Genomic DNA, 14,789 nt, shown 5'->3' with positions numbered 1-14,789 from the left:
GGGGTCACGGGCACTTCAGCCATACATTGCAGATAAGGGAAGTATCAGCACCAGGAACTTCTCAGTGGGAGGTTTGTGTGGGTGTTGTATTATTCTCTGTGAATTTTTGCTTGATACTGATTTTTATACCTACCTGATATTAATAAAACCCAGCTAACAGCACTGACGTCAGTGGAGTTTGGCTTTGTATCTGTGCAATTAAGGTAGACATCTGGCATCTTTAAAAGAAACATGAGGAAAGCATATTTCCCCAGGAGAATCCCATCCCTGTTATCAGGGATATATTAATACATTATTAATTACTTAGTAATCACTCTTATGGACAAAGTTACAGGCATACAAATTGTGGAAGGAGTAGTTCACATAGGAAAAGACTAAATAAAGAGACTGGGAGTTTTTCTCATGGTCTCTGAGCCTGGGAAACCTGGATTTAAAGGCTTCCATCTCCTGCATCCGTTGTCCCTTCCCCCTGTGCCCATATTCCGCGTCACAAGCCAGAGGAGGCGGCGGTCCCAGCTGGATGTGCTGTGGGGCTCGGGGTGGTTGTGGTCAGTGCGTGAGCACAGTCAGGGGGGAGACGGGAAGCAAGAGCACAGCTGCAATGATGGGAAAATACTGCTCTGTGTGGGAAAGTCACGCGATTTTAAATAATCCCCTTTAGATTCCTATTTATCACCTGACATTTAATCCAGGGGTTTGCACTTTCTCTGCCTTCTCCACAAACAGGTCGGCTAGATTTTAGTTTCCGTTTATTCTACTGAAAAACTCCTATGTAAGATCCAGAATGCAGAAGGGGCAAGTTTAAGGAAAGTCATTGACTGTCGGTGGACTTTTCACAAAATCAGAAGACCCAGTTTAAATGAGACGCATGATGTCAGCCAGGTGCCATGAGGTCACATCAAGGTGGTAACCGCATCCACTCAAGCTGCTGTCAGGAGCGCACCACCTCCAGGAGAGCAAAGTCCCCGCTTAGGTGAAGCGGTACAGAAAAAGGGAAGGGAAACCTTTCTGTAAGGAAAGCAGGCTGGATGCTTCCCAGCGGAGGTCACCAAAGAACATCACCTTCACCTTGCAGCCAAATGAAGGAGCCAAAGCTTTTAGCAAGTAGCATGACTTGCTGAAGTCAAGAGTCCAGAGATGAAAAAAACACCATAAAAAGTACTTACTTGTAGGCAGAATTAATTTTCTGTGTGCTCCTCATGCTGATTAAAAATAAAGGGGACGGAGGGTGATGAGCCCACTTAGCCAGCTCCTGGTCAATCCTGATGCCAGAAGAGAGGAGCGATGCATTTCAGTCTGGCAAAACAAATGCCATAGGAAGAAAGAGGTGCTCGTGGATGCAGCCAGTCTCTCCCCACTAACCTGTCCTGGTGAACCTCCCCACTTGCATGGACCTGGAGATGCTTTCCGTTTTGCATGCCAGGTATGGATGCCTGGGTGAAATGGCTGCTCAGGACCGGTGGCTTGGGGAGGGCAGGAGTTGTGCGGGCTGGGAGGGGGGCACGCAGGAGGCATGGGCGCAGCACCACGGGCACAGCTGGCTGCATCCTGGTGCAGGTCAGCGCACAGGAAGCCAGGAGGTGAAGGTGGCCATGGTACGTGGGTGGTGGGGGAGTGGGAAGCGACAGGTGAGGCCTTCCTGTTTGGTAACGCCAACAGACTTGTCCCCGGCAAGGGGGTGGTTTTATCTGAATCATACAGGGGGAACTGAGTGTTCCTGGTGGGAGGAGAAGTGGGAGAGCAGGTACCTGTCTGTCGTGAGAACCTCTTCTGGGGGCGTTTGATGTGCACCAGGGAGCTGCGGTGCTTCAGGAGCACAAGGCACTAACTGCTGCAGTATCTCTTTTTTTACAAAGTCTTTTATGATATTGTCGCCGCCTTTGTTGCTTTTCTTTTTTTTTTTTTTTTTCCCCTCAGCGCTGGGGGGTGGGATGGGAAGGCAGAAAGCAGCAGCGGTATCGCTAATACCAGAAAACCTGTTCTGCAGGAAAACCTGCCGATGGGTGATGGGTGCGCAGGACGGAAGGAGCGGCTGCACTCATGACCCAACCTGCCCTGCACAGAGCAGGCCAGGGGGGTGATCAGGGATGACAGCCACCTTCCTCCGCCCTCCCCATTCCCAGGAACCCATTTGCAGCCCTGGATCAAAGAAGCCAGCTGCTGTGCAGGGCCTGACTTGGTGATCTGTGAGGAGCTACTGGAGGACATGTCTGCTCATGGACTACTCTGCCTTTCCTACTCCATGGGACTTGCTCTGCTTTGGTGGCAGTCTCTGCCATGGTCCGGAGCTGGCCAGTGGTAAGGGATTTTGTTGTCTGTAATAGAGATTCCTGTAGCTGTTGGAGGATGGACATCACCAAGAGGTCTGTGCCCTGTGGAGGTACACAGGTATCAGAGAAGCCACCAGCACTGGGAATTTTGCATGACGCAATTTCCCTCCCTAAATTTTGTTTCTTGACAGTAGCAGAGACCCATTTCCCATGAATGTCCCCCAGGCACAGGAGAACCTGGCCGAGCATCTCAGCTGGGACTGATGCTGGTTCCCCAAACCCAGGAATCCAAGCCAGCCCACAGCATCTCCAACGTGAGGTGGGACACAGCCCAGGCAGATGGGTGATGGGAAGGGAACAGGGACAGATTTTTTGACACGCGCCCAGCCTGGGTGCCACGTGTGGCTTGTTGCTTTGACAGGTTTTCTTTGCATAGCTTCCCTAGCTCTTCTTTCCTCACGGCATCCAGGAAAAAATGATCTGTCTTTTCCTAGAATGCCCTTTACAGCCTTTTCACATCAAACCTGAGGTGGCATCTGGAGACTGGTTGCTCCTTTGCTGGATACTTACCATGTTTCCCAGTGAATGATCTTCCTCTTTCCTCTTACAGAGACCTTTCTGCCTTGCGGAAAGGTTCTGCGGGTGTCTCCTCATCTTCCTTTCAAGCCTTCCTTAAAAACCTGCCATTAACCTATAAACTGGAGACAAAGCGAATCGTGATACCCCCCCAAAATCCCACCTGCTGCTGCAGCTGTGACCCTCCGGTGGGTCTGAACCATCACCCAACCCCGTGCTTGCCGGACACGCGGCCGTGAGGCTGCAGGAACGGCCCCTGGAGCCACGGCGGGCAGCGCCGGAGCGGGCTGGGGGAGCTGGGGCCGGGCACAGGCTGCGGCAGGGACCCCTGCGCCGGCGGGGAGCGGTGGGGGAACGCGGGTTTCCCGGCTGGGACCGGCGGCAGCGGCGGGGACGGGGACACGGCCCGGCGCTGTCCCCGGGAGCGGGGCACGGCCCGGCGCCGCCCGCCGCGCACACACCCCGCCGCCGCCAGGGGGCGACCGTGCGCCGGCGGCGCCGCCCGGCACCGCCCCGGCCCGGAGCGGCCCTGGAGCGGGGAGGGACTGAGCGGGAGAGAAGGAAAGGAACGAAAAAGGAAAATTAAAAAGAAAATTAAAAAAAAAAAAAGAAAAAAAGACAAAAAGTCATTGAAAAGAAAGAAAAGAAAAAGGGGAAGAAGAAAAAAGAAAACCAAAGAAAAACCACACAAAAAAAATAATCCTCCCCCTCCCTCCAATTTTCCCACTCCTGAATACTTTCTGTCTACGGATCTTTTACACTCTCACCCTTTACAATGAGGGTGGTGAGACACTGGAACAGGTTTCCCAGAGAGGTGGTGGAGGCCCCATCCCTGGAGACATTTAAGGCCAGGCTGGACGGGGCTCTGAGCAGCCTGATCTAGTTAAAGGTGTCCCTGCCCATAGCAGGGGTGTTGGAGTAGATGACCTTTAGAGGTCCCTTCCAACCCAACTCATTCTATGATTCTATGATCTGGCCAGATTGATCTCCTCTCTCCCAGCACCCACTGAGCTCACATCTCCTTCTGCACTTTTTTTGGGAATAAGTGCAAAATTCTCAGTGTTGGATGGAAAGGGGGTTCCCGGCTCCAGCCTCACACTCGTCCCTGCCAGCAGCCCCGCTGCAAAACGGGGTCACGCCTTCCACAGGGCCCCAAGAGACACGGGGAGCCTTGGGGCAGGGAGGTGGCACAGCAGCTGCCTTGTCACCCTCCACCCCAGGATGGCCGGGGCATTGCAGCAGGGGAGATGTCTCTCAGGAAGGAAACAGTGGGGAGCCGAGTGACGGGGCAGGCGGTGGATGAAGGTAAGGGTGGTGGAAATAATCCTCTCCTGAAACTACTGTCAAGAAAGTGTTTGAGAGAGGGAGGGTGAGCTACAGCTGCCTCTCCATCACATACAGTCTATAAATTAGGAGGTATTTTCTTCCAGAAGGTATGTAGTACATCCATGTTACACCCAGGGAGGACTTGCTGGCTGATACCCTCCAGCCTGTGTTATGCAGGATGGTCTTAAACCCTTGGACCGTGTAATCTCAGTTCACATGCTCCAAGGGCAATATGGTGCCCTTTACGTTGGAGGATATATTCAGGCCATACGTAGCCTGCTTACCCTTGGCAGCACTTTTGCCTGCAGGAACAACTGCAACATCTCCACACCCAGTGGAGCAAATGCTGCACAGAGTCAGGAGCTGCATCCTCTTTGCAGCTCCTGACTCTGTTTCCAGGTAACATGTCTTGTGAACGAGCCATTTCACCAGCCGCGCTTGCCCAAATGCCACATGCGGGGGGATGCTGCACCCACAGCTGGGTGCTGCTTCACCCATGTGGACACCCACCCCGTCCTGCTGATGATCTTGGGGGTTCAACCTTCCTCCTCCAGCATGGGACGTGGCGGTGGTGCCGGGAGAAAGACGGTTCCCTCTCATGCGCCAGTGACTCACCGCACAGCACCCTGCTGTCCTATGGTCCCTGCTCCAGCTGCATTCCTTGTACCTGGGACACTAAAATTAAACACCTCCAAAGCGCTGTGTTAGTACGAGGGATACCCACAGCTGCAGTGAGCTGCAGAGAAAATACAGCTAATAGTCTGGCAATGCCATCCAGCTCCTGCCTAGCAGTCCACGGGGATGAATCTGAGCATCTGATTTTTTTCCAACTCCCCTCTGGTATTATTTTTCTGCAATCATGTCACACAAAGTAAAGCTTAGATGAAAAGCACAATGGCAAGAGCACCAGCCATGCAGGAGGAGAGAAATCCCTACGTGATCCCACCTGAAGCTGCTCCTGGACAGCAGGGTTGAGCATCTTGGCTCTGGGAGATGAGGTGGCACGGGGGTGGTGGGATGGTTTGATGGAGGCTGTCGTCTGCCTGTGCAGAGCACTGGGGGCACCGGCTGTTCTGCCATCCCCTTGGCACTGGCTGAGACTGGTCCAAAAACTTGCCACCAGCATCTGGCTGCATCCACGTAGCTCTGCCAGGCATGGGCAGGCGCAGAATCCTGCGGGGAGAGGCAAATCCATGCCTCCGGTATTTCCCTCTTGCCTAGGAACCGAAGGGATGCTCCTTTCACAGTGCAGGTAGGTGCTGAGCACCAGGCGAGCTCCAACCAGCATCTCTACTTGCAGTGAGGAGGAAAAGATCATCACGGAGAGAAAGGAAAAATTTTGGGTGATGTCTTTTCTCAAAAATGAAAAAAAAAAACATGGCAGGGGGGCTGGAACTAGATGATCTTTAAGGTCCCTTTGAACTCTAACCATTCCATGATTCTATGATTCTGTATTATTTTTCATGATAAGTGAAGACAGCAGGGCTTGGGGGGTTTTTAAAGATTTTTTTTCCCCATATCTTCCTAAATTCTTCAAACACAAGTGCCACCTGCATCTCCTGGGAGGTCTTTTAGGTGGCTGCCAGACAAGTGAATTTGTGGCCCTTGCAGGTGTCACAGAAGGAAAAACCTGATTGTCTGAATCAGGTTTGGGCAACTTTAAGATATTTGAGCTCCTCTCACTTGATACCCGTGAGATCAGATTCCTGGGGAAAGGCTGCTTGGCCCCAAGTGTCTCCAGGAGGTGGGACCAGTTGGACACCAAAGTCAAAAAGCAGGGCGAGTTGTCATCCTGGGCCTGGGTGACGGGCGCTGTTTGCGGGGACAGTGTGAAGGCAGTGCCACTCATGTCACCCGCAGCAGGACAGGGTGTCTTCCTGAGGGTCCCTGCAGCCCCCTCCCCGGTGCTCCAGGGCTCTCTGTAGCACTCCCGCCCCAGGAGGGGCCAGCCAGACCCTACAAACCCCCACGTTTCTAAGTGGATTTTTTTCCCCAAAGGGGGAGTGTGATGAGCGCTGGGTCTCTGCATCCCTATTTTCTTGTTTGGCTTTGAAACATTAAACCCAGGTCAGGGCATTGAATCACCCCTCGTGTAGGTGTTCCCGGGCAGGTATTTTTTCCGTGCTGGACTGCTGATAGAGACAGCAGGTTTCCCCCTCACCGCTCTCCTCCCACCCTACCCAGTCTTTGATCCCAGCAGCTCTGGAAACTAAGCTTTGAAAATACAGTGATTTCACAGACGTGTTGATTAGAAAATGAAATTCCAAGAAGCAAATGACAACCCGGCTGCACCGCTTGGCTCCGCGAGGCTGGAGCTCCCCACCAGGAAATGTATTCTCATATTTTTTTGACACATCCAGGGTGTTGTATTATTAATAAAAAATGCAGACAGAACTTCTTAAGAGAAAATGACTTCCAAAGAAACTGCTTTTTTTTGTCAGTTTTTCCTGTGAATCTGTCATCTTGCTTGAAGATGGCTCGTTCCTTTCTTTATTTTGCAGAGCAAAAATGAGGCGTACGTTCACCCCAGAGCAGGGACAGTCTCCTGGGCACAAAGAAAGGCCCCAGGGATTTGTCTCCCTTAGCAAGCTGTTAGTTAAGGTTTCCAGTTTCATAGGAAAATAAATGGATTTAATGGAGGCTGGAGGGAGGGCTGGGGACTGTCATGGTCTGTCATGGACTGTCATACAGAAAAATAACCCCAGCCTTGCAGTCCTGGGAGGACTGGATGCATCTAGTCCATCCAGCTGGGAGAGGGAGAGGACTATCTGTTGCGGCGGTCTCCACAGCAGCCGTGATGCCGTACACTGATTCTACGTAAGTCTTTCTTATTCGAACACCCCAAAATCCAGCTCTGAGAAACAATCTTTTTCCCCTTCCCATCTGTATTAATGGCATTGTGCTTTTTCGAGTGCTCCTGAGACTATTCTGAGCATATCTGCCCAGGGTGGGAGGGTGTTTTGGGGCTGATACTTCTCATTTTTGCTACTGGGAAAGCAGGGATTGCCCTCAGCAGGGGATAAGCTTGGGCAGCTTTGCACTCCGAGCCTAGGACAAGTGGGACACTGGATCCACCCCGCCTGGCTAGTGACAACCGCAGCAGCTGGGACCTGCTGGCCCTCACTGGGGCCACACACCGGTCCACAGCAGGGAGAAAAAAATACAGAGGTAGGTTCCCATCTGTGTAAGCTGCCATTTCTTTAGAGTCTTGATGTCTCGGCACCAACCTGAAGACAGCTGCGGGGTGGCTCACGCTCTTCTCGCTTCACCCATGGGTGCGTTGCTCCCTCGGGAATCAGACCCCAGGGAGCCCGACCTCCCAGCGTGGCTCCAGCAGAGCTCCTTGCAGCCCGGCCAGCTCAGAGACATCGCACCCAGCAGAGCCCCGGGCTGCTTTGCAGGCACGCACCTGTGCAAGGAAGCAACCCCAGAAATATTTGGGTGGTGGATGCGGACAAGGTGAGCTCAGCAGCTTAGCGGAGAGGCTGGGGATGGGGCAGGACCCATCAGTCTCCAGCATCAGCCACCAAGGGTGACAGCAGGGGCTGAGCTGATTTGGTTTCAGAGGAGGTTCAAGAAGCTCTGTGAGGCTGACAGAACTGCTGTGGGACAGGAAAAACCAAAATGGGCAGTGCCTGTGCAGAGCAGCCATGTATCTGTGGGGTATCCAGCAACCACGGGGTTGGGTGATGGTTCAGACCCACCGGAGGGTCACAGCTGCAGCAGCAGGTGGGACTTTGGGGGGCTATCACGATTCGCTTTGTCTCCAGTTTATAGGTTAATGGCAGGTTTTTAAGGAAGGCTTGAAAGGAAGATGAGGAGACACCCGCAGAACCTTTCTGCAAGGCAGAAATACCTCTGTAAGAGGAAAGAGGAAGATCATTCACTGGGAAACATGGTAAGTATCCAGCAAAGGAGCAACCAGTCTCCAGTTGTCATCTCAGGTTTGATGTGAAAAGGCTGTAAAGGGCCTTCCAGGAAAAGACAGATCATTTTTTCCTGGATGCAGTGAGGAAAGAAGAGCTAGGGAAGCTATGCAAAGAAAACCTGTCAAAGCAACAAGCCAGGAAAAGAAGCCTTGCAGAAGCGCTTTGAATGGATGCAAGTGCTGTGACAGGGGATGTATCAGAGCCAGAGAGGTTAAAGTGTGTAAGATGAGAGATAAGGCTGCCTCAGATGTGAAGGACTTTATCCTACTCTTCTTTAGCTTGGATATTCAGAAATATCCAAGCAGACAGGATCTGACCTCCAAACACTGAACAGAGGTGGACAATAGACCTGTAGATCATCTTCCCCACCAGCACAGAAAGGGTAAAAATATTTCTTTCTCAATGGGTTGCCTCCCTTCCCTTGGTGCTGCTTAAAAATCGCTCCAAAAATTAAAACCAGGGATCAGCCCTTGCATCTGTGGCTTGTTCTGCTCAAGACACCCTGTTGGGAAGGGAGTTTTTCTGGTGAACTGCAGGAAACCTGTTCTGTGCTCCCCAGCACTCGTGCTGCGGCAGCCCCCCTCCCTCCCAGGCATGGAGGCACCCCCAAAATGCCAGAGGCTCATTCGCCCTGCGGCATGGGGAATGCAGGCAGATGTGGGACAGGAGGTGGGGATGCAAAGTGGGGAGGGGGTGGGAGACGGCCAAGCAGCCCCAACCCTGAGTGCCGTCCCCGGCGGTATGAGGCTGCTCTGCTCCCCCCAGCTGGCTGCTCTCACCCATCCCATCCCCATCCCTGCAAAGAGCAGCTTGCAGGTGACATCTTTGACACCTCCATCTCTCTCTCTCTGCTACGTCTTGGCTTTTCATCTCTGGCAGCTAATAGCGGAGTGCTGGGGGAAGGGACCATATGCCAAAGCAGCTAGTCTAAGGCACCTTCTTACTAATGGCATTACGTGCCCTCCTAGCAAGAGAAAGGTTTTGATATACGGTTACAGCAGTGACCAGAACATCTCCCCTTTTGCCAGGCTGTAGGTGATGCTTTTGCCTCTGTGCTGGTGGCTCTGCAACGGGACAGGGGACAAAGCCGCCTCTGTTTGGAATGATACCACAAAAAAGCACAGGCTGGTGGCAGCCAGGAGCACATGCTTCTGCCAAAAGTCCAGTTACAGGAGGAGGCGGGGTAAGCAGCTGCTACGCCGTGGGGCCGTGCTGGAACAAAGGCAGTGGCTGAATTAATCCGCAGAAAGAGCCACCTTCCTTCACACCGCTGCCTGCAGGGTGTTTGCTGCAAGTAACAACTGACTCACGACAGCCTGGGGTAATTAGCGGGTACGAAGCTCACAGGCTCAGTTCAGCTGCAGGGAATCATCTCACTCCCCTCCTTCCAAGGAACCCTGTAGCTCCGAGGAGCTCTGGTGCTGTCCTAATTAGCGATGCATCCTGTTAACGGGTGATCCTACACACTGAATGCAGGTGTCAGACAGTGGCACCAAGGTGACAGATTTACCCTTTGGAGGGGAGGTGGTGTCCTGGCATCCTGACCCTCTTCCAGAGAAGGGGAGGAGCCCAAGGGAGGGTGAGAAGCTGAGCTGCCAGGTGATGCCGCCATCCTCTCCAGGTCCTGTCTGCCCCCCACCGCTCCAGTGCATCCTATTGCAGCCGCGATTTCAAATGGAGCTGGTGTCCAGGGCCTGGCTGTGGGGAGGTGGCAGTGACGGCATATTGTGCCCAGGGGGGCTTGGGAGGCCCTGCAGAGCACTGATGGATGCTCTATCATGGGGCTACCCATGGGGGCTGGCCCATGAGCATCCATACCAGGGCCCAAATCCTCTCCCTGCTTTTTGCTGGCCAGCCTGACAGACAGCCCAGTACCTGCGAAAGGTGAACTGGTGGCCCTGTCTCTCTTCTCAGTGCATGGAAAAACATTACTGGTGCATCTTTTTCTGAAATACGTGGGAGTGCTAAATATGCAGGTCTGCTTCTCCGGAGCTCTGAGCATCATGACGATGTTGCTGGGGCAGGCAGCAGCTGGAAGGTGCTGCTGGCAGGAGCTGGGCTCCAGCCTGCAGAGGGGAGAGGTAGGCTCGCCAGGTTTGCTTTCCAGCTGAGGGGTTCCAGAGCTCCTTCTGCTCTCTTCCTCCTGGATAAAATGGAGAATAAAACTCAAGAGTTAGCTGAATCACTAGTGGGTGTAAAGCCAGGGAGATATGAAACGGCCCTTCTCTCTTGCATTCGGGAAAATTAACTCCAGGTAAGATTCTCAGAGGAGGATGAACCAATGAGGTACCTGGATCTCCTGAGCTTTTGATGGGAGTTGCTCCCATTTCATAACTTCTACTGCTTTTTATGTTTGAGACTCCTGAAACCCCCATCGACAGTGGATGCTCTCACCTGTGCACGCCTGGAGCTCTCTGGGGACCGAGACCCACCAGACCAGCTACTACAGAGGGTTTTCTGGGGACTGTCCCCTTCCCTACCCCCGCTGCCACTACCCAATTCACTCATGAGAAACACAGGCATGCACATGTTTCGGTATGTGTCTTGTTTTTAATGCATTTATTTTTAGCTTGTTTTTGTGGCCGGTAGAGGATTCCACAGGAAATCCTGCAGCCATGGGATCATGAAAAGCTCAGGTTCCCGATTGTGTTACATACGTTAACAGAGATGTGATCTATACGGGGTTTTTTTAAAAAGCAGCTATAAATACTTTCTCCAGCTGCACCAATATCCCCTCATCCCTCTTCCCTCCATGGCACCTGTTGACACTCGTGTACGCAGTTAAGATTAGCTGCTTCGCAGGGAAGGGAAGCCCCAACTCCGGAGCCATCCTGCCCTGCCCTGTCGCAGCAGCACCTGGCCGGCCCATTTCGGGAGCCCACTTGGGCTGTCAAAATTTGCACAATCCTGAAGGGCTGGCTCTGCCGCTGGGTTTGCTTGGCAGGCAGCTCCCTGGGGGAAGAGACCCAGGAACTGGCCCCACGTGATGTGGTGGCACCTTGCCATCTGAGCCCCAGGGCAAGGGCAGCCCCAGTCTCCTGGCCAGGCAGTACCACCACTGTGCCGAAGTTCTCAGTTCTTAGCCCTGCTTCCCTCCTAAACTCAGGCCAGCCCGGGAAGCTGGGGTGCTCGGGGCTGGTGTGTGCACATGGGTTTTGTTTTGCGGCCATGGGGTGCACTGCCAAGTGCATTGTTTCCCTCCAGCTGTGCAAGCAGGATCCCACCCGGCTCCCCAGAATGAGTAATGCCTGCGGGTCTGGCCTGGGTAGAATATGCAGAAATGTGGTCTATGCAGCGTAGATGCATGGCATCCAAGTGTGGGGGACACGTTTGAGTTCTTTTGCCTAGAAGAGGGACTTCTTGCCCATAAGAGATGGCTCTTGGGTTCCTCACCAGCCCTGAGCATCATGAGGAGAAGGTGCTGCACAGGGTGCCCAGCCTGAGGTAGCACACACCGGGAGGAAGCATCTGCTGGGAATCTGTCCCATCTGTTATGTGATTTGTGAAGCCTCCAAGCTCAATCCCGAAACCCTCTTCCATGTAGAGAAAAGCCCAGTGAGGCGAGAGGGAGCTGTCTGGGAGCCGGTCCCCGCTTCCCTGTAAAGACACCAGCCCCGTGCTAGCATCCATGGTGGACACTGCTCGGCAAAGTCCAGCTCCGAGCTGTGCCCCTGCTTTTCCCAGCTCCATGTGTTGTCATTCCTGGCTGCTGGTGAGTCAGTCCCTGGCTGTGCTGGCTGCCTCCACAGCAGCTGTCCTCTGCTGCTCTGCAGAAAGCCTCAGCCATCTGGGGGAGCCCATAATATAGCGGTTGCAGACGGTGTTCCCCTTCCGCGCTGGGATGGAGCCAAGACTTTCTTAAAGGTTTGTTTATGCAGAAATTATCCAATTCATAAAGAGAGACTCCCTCATTTGCCACTTTCTCCTCTACACAAGAAGGGCACTGTCCTGCTCTCTTGTCCCTTTCCTACCCTGCTGGGTGACCCAATCCCACTCACCAATACAACTCAGCCTCAGCAGGAGCAGGACTTGGACCCAGGCTTCTCACTCCCTGGGAGAGCTGGAATCATGGTGCAAATGGTTAAATTCCTGCTGGTGGAGAAGTGTGACCAGCCCAGCAAGAGCTGTTCAGACATTTTGCATCTCCTTAGCCCACTGGCTCCAGGTCAGGCTGCTGGTGAGAGCTGGCAAGTGTGGGATGGAGCTTGGGGTCCTGCTGGTCTGGGTGAATGCCATAAGCCTTCACACTCCTCTGGCCCTGGGTTTGCCTGGAGAGTCTGTTCAGGAGCCAGGAGAGCTGCCTGATGAAAGTTTAGCTGAACCTGAACCACAAAACATCTTGGCTTTCATAAATGAGCACTTGCTGGTAAAAGCTGCATCATGAGACTTGGGGCCTGATGCAGGAGCAGGAAAATGCATTCAGTTCAAAGATAAAGCAATGGGAAATTCACCCCATTGCTTGGAAACTCTTCTAACTCTCACCTACGGTCTCTTAAAATACACCTCTGAGCGTGCCACACTGCCAGGCTGGCAGCTGGGTTCATCACATCCCTCTTTGCCAGTGTGCAGGACCGACTGCAAGTCAAGCGAAGCCCTTCTCCCAGGTAGACTTAGCTGAGATCCTGACGTGCATCCTGTAGGAGAGGTTTCAGACATGTGTTGTCAGCTGTGGGTCAGGATTGCGGCCCCACTGTTTCCATACCCTGGTAGCCTCGTCCACTTGTGGAGATGGAAGGGCAGGAATCCTAGGAAAGTCTCGTGATACCAGCATAGAGAAGACCACAGAGGGAAAAGTGCGATTACGCAGGCTCAGCTGATGGAGGAGAAGGTGAAGCCCTGCGTCAGAAGCAGAGGATGGTGGGCTTGGAGGTAACTTAAGTCTGTTTATGGAGATTTCAGCTTCAGACCCAAAGCACTGCAGTGAAGCCCATCCTGGAGGAGCTGTCGTCACACACCACGGGATGCATGAGTGCTGCCCTGGTCCTCCGACTGCCCAGGGCCTCCTAGATCTGCAGAAGGTCTTGGCAGAGGGATGGAATGTAAGGAGGGGGAGAAAAGGAACAGCAGTATTTGCTTTCTTCTGCCTTGCTCCTCCCAGGCTGTCGCTTTTGTCAGGGCTCCTGACAGCCCTTTCAGCTGAAGTGCACTCCAAAAATGTGTGCTGGGTTTATATAAGACTCCGGTACCTTTGGTGACTCACACGCCTTGTCCTAGCATGTCGTTCCCCACAGACGTTGTGTAACCTCACCAGGAAAGCACGCCGGCCCTGGGGATGGGGAGCCGCTGCGAGGATGCGGAGCTGCAGTGGGGATGGGGAGCCACAGCCCCGGGGGTCTCCCCTCCCAGGGAACAGCAAGACCAATGAAGGACCATCCCATCCCTCTTGCATAGGGAGAGGCAGGAGTCCTGCCCTGGGGCTACTCCTGCAACAGGAGGGACTGCAGGGAAAATGAAAAATGTGAGATTCATCGGACTAGAAAATTTGTGGTTGGCATCCAAACCTGCGGTTTTCCTTATTGTGTCCTTGTAGTGAAAGGTCTACTAGCGCTTGCAAGGGCTTACTAGGGCTCGTCAGTAGGAGGGCAGGAATGGAGATACCTTCTTCCCTCAGCCAGGAAGCCTTCCTCCCGCAGTGAAGGAGCCTGAGTTTTTTCTTGTTTAATCAGGGAAACATCAGGATGGGCTTTGCTGCCAGCACTGGAGATAGCAGCTGTCTCTCCAGCACAAAAGGAGGATCAAGCCTTTGAGGAGCTCCTGGAGCTTACAGCAGAGGGGCAGAGAGGGCGAGAGGCACCCCGCTTTTCAGCGGTGAGGGGTGCAGGCACCCACAGGCAGCAGCATTGGGAGCGGGGACAATATTCTGTGATTCCCAGCAGTGGGGTGGTGACGGAGCAGCCCAAGGATGTTGGGATGGATAAGCCCACAGGGGCAAATGGCATGTGGCTCTGTCTGGCTGCAAGAGGCTGCCCTAAACCTGCTGAGGAGGCTTGGACCTCATCCTGCCTTGTGCTAGTGTCTCTCAAAGAAATCAGTGGCACTGAACAGCATGCTCCAGGTTCGGGTGCTGCCTTGTGACTTCAGGGACAGCCCATCAGTTGGGACAAGTCAGGGTAGCTGCACAGAAGGCAGTCCAGATGAGCAGGTATTTTCCTGACATCTTGCCAGTCCTTGATTTCTGTCCAGGACTCCACACCTACCCCAGCTTAGCTTCTGGTGCAAAAGTGCTGGGTTTGAATCATGCAAAGGATTTGCAGCCTGGCTCATTAGCTGAACAGAAAAATAAAGTTAATGAAACTCTTCTTGTTCAGCCAAGGATCTGGTTCCCAATGCTTAGTAGCTCTGCAATGGAGTGATAACATATTGGGGCTGACTTTCGGCTTCATGACTCCACTTTTAGACTAGTATAAAATCACAGTAATGCAGGCATCAGACTCATTATTTATGATACAGTTATAAATTATACAATTTTGCCCCCTCAGTCCATAGCTAGAAATCACCACTTCCCACATGCGGCATATGCAATGCTTTATTTTTAAAAAATAACTTCCATCTTTCTAAAGAGTAAAGGCAGAGCAAAAAGATGAATTAATGTGACCTATTATTAAGTTATGAAATGCTTACAAGCCCACAAAACCAGGCAAGCATTCAGCTTCCATGGGAAAGAAGGCAACTGAACTGCATTTTGGAG

Source organism: Larus michahellis, chromosome 4 (assembly GCF_964199755.1).
Source record: "Larus michahellis chromosome 4, bLarMic1.1, whole genome shotgun sequence".
In the NCBI taxonomy this organism is placed as follows: Eukaryota; Metazoa; Chordata; class Aves; order Charadriiformes; family Laridae; genus Larus; species Larus michahellis.
The sequence above is the reverse complement of the archived record's forward strand: the minus strand, read 5'-3'. Positions refer to the sequence as shown.